Below are 8,065 nucleotides of genomic sequence, written 5' to 3' on the forward strand. Positions count from 1 at the left end.
GCACATTTTCTACCAATTAACGAAAGATTTTCACTCGGCAAGCTAGTGCACTTGTATCTCAAGGAAATTGTGATGCGACATGGAGTTCCAATATCTATCGTGTCTGATCGAGATCCTCATTTCAACTCAAGATTTTGGAGACAATTTCAAGAATGTCTTGGAACTAAATTGAACATGAGTATCGCTTATCATCCGCAAACCGATGGGCAAAGTGAAAGAACTATCCAAACAATTGAAGACATGCTACGAGTTTGTGCGATCGATTTTGAAGGTAGTTGGGATGAGCATTTACCTTTAGTGGAATTTTCTTATAATAACAGCTATCACGCCAGCATTGGAATGCCACCGTATGATGCACTATATGGGAGGAAATGCAGATCACCAATACATTGGGATGAAGTTGGAGAACGCAAGATTTTGGGTCCAGAATTAATTCAACAGACAAAGGAAAAGATTGAGCTTATTCGGAAACGCCTCGATGCAACACAAAATAGGCAACGCAAATATGCAAACCAGGAAAGAAAAGATATGGACTATCAGAAAGGAGAAAACGTATTACTAAAAATATCGCCATGGAAAGGATTGACCAGATTTGGCAATAAGGGTAAATTGAAACCACGATACGTCGGACCGTTTGAAATTTTGAAGAAAGTGGGAAAAGTTGCGTACGAATTAGCTTTACTGCCTTATATGCAACATATTCATAATGTTTTTCACGTGTCGATGCTTAAGCGATATAATTCTGATTCTAGGCATATAATAGAGTATGAACCGATAGATATCCAACCTGATTTGTCTTTTGTAGAACAACCAGTAAGAATATCAGATCGGCGAGAGAAAATATTGAGAAATAAGTCTGTATATTTAGTGCGAGTGTTGTGGAGAAATCCGATGGTTGAAGAATCAACCAGGGAACTTGAAAGTGAGATGTTAGAGAAATACCCTCATTTGTTTTCATAGAAGATTCTGAGGACAGAATCCTATTAAGGAGGGAAGAATGTAACGACCGGGAAATTTACGATTGTATTATATCATATTTATAATAAAGTAGGTGTATTAATATGTCATTTATGTGTGATTATCTGTTGAACCCTAACTGTTACATGTTACAGGTATTCCGTGTCATTTCTGTATTTTAAAGGTATATTCAGATGTTTTATTTTGCATTCATCACTTTCATTTCAAACGTTTTACGATCCAAATAATGATTTTAAAGCCAGTATTCCAAATATAATAATGGGCCTTATTTTTCATCAAACGGCTTTTACAATCGCAATATTCTGAACATCTAGATATTTTATAAATTTTCTCGTTTTACGAAAAATGACTTTTTCGGGCCCCATTGGGTGTTAAAAACCCCACAAAAATCACATTTTTATTTTTATAAAATTATAGGACTTTCATTTATATTATTTCTTTGCATTTTTGCATTATTCACAATTTTTGGGAAATTTTGGCATATATATTGTATATATAAAATATTTATAAATTAAATTTTAATACCCAAAAATTATGAAAATTAGGGCCAAATATTTTTATTAAATGTATAATTAGCCCCTTAATTTTATTTAGGAGTATTAATTTTACTACTATAAATAGCCTAATTATTAATTAATTATAATTAATAAATCATTAAAATTCTGAAAATTACACAAATTCTCTACAAACCGGGTCAAGAAGAACAGGGTCGGGTCAGGAATTAAAACGGTGATTTTGATCTGATTTCTATACCAAATCAATCAGTTCGAGTACTCAAGTCACATGTTTTGATCTGTTCTTTCCGTTTCTTCCATCAATTTCAAGTTTTGAGTTGTTATTTTTGATTTTCGATTTCTAGGGTTTATACCCGATTTGGTACTTTTTGATTATGGGGTTATTTGTTGAAATTGATGATATGTATAGCTTTGTCTGATGATTTATGATCGATTCCTGTTAATCAATTTCACAAACGATCGCTTAAACTGATAATTCGATATCTAGGGTTTATGTGTTTTTTTCCTTGAATCGTTTTTGATTTTAGGGATATCTGAGGTATATTTGGATATGGGGGTTTGATTATGGGTGTTATGAGCTTTAATTTGAGTTATATAACGTAATTTTTGATGTACTATTTAAGCAAATCGGATTTTGGCCGGACTTTGAGTCGGTTTTGGCCGGAATCTTATTTCCGGGATTATTGATGTGTTTTATTCGTTGATTTGTATTTAAAAGTAAGTTTAGAATTGATTCCCAGTAAAAACAATCACAAACAGTTCATAGTTTGGCCAGAAATTGACTTCGTCGGAAACTGCAGAGGTTCACCGGAGTTCTTCGGGTTTTTGGCCGGAGAACATCACCTGGGGATGATTGAAGCCTGGAAACTTGGGGATTATATTGTTGTGTTTGTATGGGATAAAAACCCTCTAAAAATTATGTCAAACCATCCCTGTAGTGGCCTGAATTGAAGTGGCCGGATAATTTTCCGGTGACCGAAAAGCCACCGGATTCTGGGTTCTTGGTGACCCATTTACCCGAATTCAAACCCGGATTAAAACCCGGTTTTGATCTGTTTTGTCAGAAACCAATTTCTGACAACTGTTTCTGAAATTTTGATTTTGATTTTATTTTTATTAATTTTAAAAAAATCAGTTTTATTTATTTTATAAATCGATTAATTAATTATTTAATTAATTGATTTATATTATAAATAATTCTGAATTATTTTCTAAAAATCAGATTGAATTATTTTCTTAATTAATTATTATTTATTTATTGGTTATTAATTATTTATTAATTATTTAAAAATGATTAATTATTTTGATAATTGATCAAATAATTTTCTATAAATCATAATAAATTCATTTTAATTCCAAAAATTATAGAAAAATCATTTTTAATTCTGAATTTTCTTAAATTATTATTTAAAAATTATTTTTGGGTTTTAAAAATTAGTAACAATTATTTATACTGAATAATAAATCGAATTAACAGTGATTAGGTGATAATAATTAAACCGTTAGTCCGATTCGAGTGGAACGAAAGCCTGTTGACTCAGAAAAATGAATTCTTTTCATTGAAAATAATATTAAAGTTTACATTCTTTTAGAAATTAGTTGATTTTGTTACTTGTTTGATTATCAGTCAAAATGCGTGCCGAGACGAGTCCGAAAAATTCCGGAAAAATGGAAAACTAGTCAGATAACGATCAGTTGAGCGATCAGCGAGTCGATGTTGGTTCTAAAAATTATTTTAACTAAAAAATTATTTTAATTATGTTCCTATGTGTATTATGTGGTTAATTGAGTCTTATTTGCTAATAAATAATACATGAGTCAGTCATAAGCGCATGGGTAGATGTTAGAAACGGTGTGATGTCGATTCAAGATGCAATTGAAGTACGAAGTGACTTAACCAATCTGTTTAGCTAATAGAAGCTAAGCCCGCCAGGCAATTTGAGTTGGTATTAGTCCAAGGTGATAGATGACAGTGATCAAATTGCAGTGAGTCGCACAGAAGGCAAGTTTTTCCCTTATTCTACTTTCAGAATAGTGATATTTATTCAAATGCTTATCACATTTGCACTCTTTTAATTCTTGTTCTTAATCACTGATACACACTTGCTATTCCTTTGTTCATATTTCATATCGATTCTTGATTTCTCTGTTTCCTTGGATTTCTGATTCATATCCCATTGATGATGCAATGAGATTGATATGTTCTGGTGTTTAGAATATATCAAAGCATACCGATTGTTCCGGTTGCTAAGCGATGGACTGGATAATGATATTTTTGGGATTGAGTGTGTCTTAATCCTGAGGATCGGGATTTGACTGGTGCCTCGACATGGGCCGTAGTGCCTGGGTACCCGACTGGATCTATATAGTGAGATATAGATCTGCATTATATTCTGACTGATCAGCAGAATATAGATGCGAACTTGTGTCCAGTTTAATTCATTTGTACTCGCCAGTAATGGTCTTCTTTCTATTCTCGTGGGGGTTATATCTTTGCAGATATACCCGAGATTACGGATTCATTTAAAATGCTTTAATACTGTTTATATTTTGTGGACTTGTTGAGCAATTTTTGGCTCACCCCTTTTTGTTGTTATTCACCTTATTATTTTCAGTTAAGAAGGAATATAAAACCCATCAGGACTCGAGTGGTAAAGAAGCGGGTCAAGTCTCGGGATCCTCTCATACCCAAAGTGTTGATCTCAATCCAGGAAGAAAGCTTTGAGTTGCCCGAGCAGGTGGAGTGTTTATAGATAGTGTATGTGTTTGAATAAAAGTTAAACTTAGTTTAAAATGAAATAGACAATGGTTTGTAATAAAGAGAGTTTGTGAGATTTTGAATGTTGGTTTGTAATAAAAGTAGTTAGTGGTTCTTGTTTTCATACTTCAACCTAAAAAGATCCTGGTTAGTGTTAAAAGGGGTTTAGTTTCATTTCTTTATTTATTGTTAATTAGGTTGTACAGGTTTGGTGATTAGCTAGTAACCCCCAGACTTATACCCCGGGTCTGGAGGGCGTTACAGAGATTTAGTAGGGTTATTGGATAATAAGGAAAAGTAATGCCAGACTAGGATTAAAGCAATAGTTTCAGATAAGTTATAGGTATTAAAATATCAAGAAGATAAGCATTACTGGTTCCAGGTATGATATAGGTGTTAAAATACAAAGAAAGTGATCATCAGCTCAAGGTATATCGGGTATCAAGCTTTAGGGTAAGGATAGGGTTATCAAACAATCATGAACGACTTTAAAGAATAACTGGCTTTTAGGTATCAAGATCAAAGCATCAGGGTGCAATATCAAGATTTCTCAGGAATCAATAGCATGTTAATCAAAAGGATCAATAAAGTATTATAACAAATCTCTATTTTATCATGGCATCACAATTACTTTGGTATACTAGCATGGTATGACTTTTGATCTACTTGCAATAAATACTTGAGGGTTCATGGCATTTCTATATAATACGAAGATAGATTTGAGAATCACTTGGTTCAGGTATAACAAGATAAATCAGGATACTCACATCATATATATAGGAACCAGTTATCACACATTCGCAGTGTAAACAAAAAAACAGGTTGAATCACTTGCCTTGAGAAAGGCTGGACAGGACTGGCAGATAGGAGCAACTGGAAGCTTTACTTGACCTTTATGGCAAGTTTACCTCGTCTCGAGATCCTACACAAATAATAATAACCTCATTATAATATATCCTCACCAACTCAACCTATTTACAACCCGAAATTAAACACAACTGACACTTAGGCCTATATGCACGCAATTTATAATCACCTTATAAACATAATAGTACACATAGCCACATATGCTCACATACCATATTTAAGTACCAAATAATATCACACACACCAAATTGCAACACTAGGCTTGGATGATCTCACTCCAGAACTTAAGTCACTTGATCGCTAAACTAGAAAAAATCTCCAAATTTTGGCCTCCTAACTCGATGTGCCTTTACTAAACCATCCAAATCCTATTGACCCTGACTTGGGCCTTTCACTCTAATGACTTTATGCTATCTTGAAAATATGGTGGTCAACCTAGGCCTCACTCATAAGTGTTCTAAAACTATGTGGTAAGTGAAGGTGCTTATTATGGTAAATTTCAGAATGACATCTAAGGTTTCTTAGGTGCATTAGACACTCTTACACTACAAGTTTACCTCCAGAACTTCTACACTAGACTCTTCTGATCATAAGGCAACTCCCAAACTTGATGTGGCTCAAGGTCCTAGCTTGGGCCTCCCTAGGCCTAAGCTTAAAGTTCATGTATCCCCTGTTTTTCTGGGCAAAAAAGGTCCTGACTTGAACTAACTTGTGACACATTATTCTAACTCAAATCCTATGAACTATGGCTGGAAAAACTCCTCTGACACTCCCTCTAACTAAGGCCCAACGGGGCCTATGAGGGCCTACCTATGACATGGTCAAAGCTTCCCATTTCTAAGTTGCAACAAAACTGTCCCCTGCTTGACAGATTTTGCAATTCCACTCGTGCACCTAACCAAACATCTTACAAACCTCCAAAAAACACCTAAAACCTATCTTATACTCCTAGTGCTAGCTTCTTGTGGCTTGGGCCTCAAAGTGCACAACAAATGCCCAACCAAAACTTCCCCACAAACTAGTGCAAAAATTCTGGAAAAAAAGTAAACACTAACTAAACCCTTTCCACCTTAACTCCCACTTATTAACCAAGTATCCAACCTTTACCAAAGCAAACCTAGTGCATCAACATCCCAAAATAGTGCCTCAATAGGAGTGGAGATCATCCATGCCCTAGAATACCTACATGCAAATAAAAAATACAACATGCAACTCATGGAAAACACTTAACAAGGTTTCAGCTAAACATGGAGTTTAAATTCTTGTAAATTCGATTTGAACCTATTACCCAACCTTAACAATCATGAAATGTATCTTCTCTTAACTATTATTAAGCAATATATCATGGAAACAATCTATTTCAAGCACAAATAATTCAAATTTATAGACTTTTAAACATGAAAACATGATTTCGAGAAGAGTAGCATACATAACATGGTTGATCATCATATTAACATCTTAAAACTAGCATGCATGGCTAAAAATGACAATATAATGAAATTTCAGTAGCATGCAAAGGTTTTTAAGGCATGGTTTTTTCATAAAACACTTGGTTAAAACATATATGAAATGTATCTCATAGAGAGCTCTTAAATTCACAAGAATCAAGAGTTTCTCTTTGGAGATCACACAAAAGCTACACATGTAACCATGAAACTTCATCTCCCAATCACAAAACTCTTGGGAAGTATATAAAATAAATGTAGTTAGGATAATTACACTAGGGAAGATGAGAAATGGGATGGAAAAATGGAAGGGAGGGGGGAATGGGGGTCTCGGCCGAGAGCAAGGTGAGGGAGGGGAGGAGAGAAAAAAAAGAGAGAGAGATGAGTTGGAGTGAAGTGAATGTGGTTGAGTGTGAGTTTGATTGAAGTTATATCATTACACTTATGCAAATTGGTGAGTGGAATGTGCTTTTACCCTTCCCTCCCTTCTCTTCTTGAAAACAAATTTGCATGCAAGGGCTTCCTAGTAAAATGGACTTGGTAGGAGTGGTTAGTGGGGTGTTTATTGACTCTAGTGCCCTTGAGTTTAATTAGAAGTGATTTGCACGCATGGGCAAAAGAGTAAAATGCAAATTAAATAAACAATTAGTTGTAAAGAATAATTTTTATAAATAAAATTAATATTTCAAAAATTATAAAAGTTGTACCCTAAAATAACTTGGATTTTTAAAAATTTTATTAGATCACTTTTGAAATTTATGAATGAAATAATTTTTAAAAGAAAATTTTCCAAGGTATAGAATATTCCTTATAAATCAAAAATAAAGGCAAATAATAAAACTCTTGCTTTGAAAAATTTATAATCTACATAAAGTAACTTATAACACAACAAATTCCATTCACACAAACGTACAATCATTACGTATATTTATAATTGGCTCTAATATTATACAAAGTTCACAAATAATATTACACAAAATGCCGATCATAACATTGTTGCCCTGGCACAAATGATTTGAGCACTAGACCCCAATCGTGCCACCTCTTGACCTTCTCCTTTTACATTTTGTTGTTTTCATATGCTTGAAGTCGAAACTCGTCGAGTTCATTCAATTGAAGCATCCTCTTCATTCCAGATGCATCCAAATCGAGGTTCAAATTCTTCAGAGCCCAATATGCTTTATGCTCTAGATCCACTGATAAATGACACCCCTTACCATAAACCAACTGATACGGCGACATACCCAATGGAGTCTTGTATGCTGTTCTATATGCCCAGACATCTTCATCAAGCTTCAAAGACCTATCTTTTCTCGTTGGACACACAACTTTCTCTAAAATGCGCTTGATCTCTTTGTTAGATACTTCAGCTTAACCATTCGTCTCAGGATGATAAGTTGTAGTAATGTGATGATTCACATTATACCTTTGCATCATAGAAGTGAATTTGTGATTGCAAAAATGACCCCTCATCACTGATTATGACTCTTGGAGTCCCAAAT

The sequence above is a fragment of the Apium graveolens genome, chromosome 2, assembly GCF_009905375.1.
Source record: "Apium graveolens cultivar Ventura chromosome 2, ASM990537v1, whole genome shotgun sequence".
NCBI lineage: Eukaryota > Viridiplantae > Streptophyta > Magnoliopsida > Apiales > Apiaceae > Apium > Apium graveolens.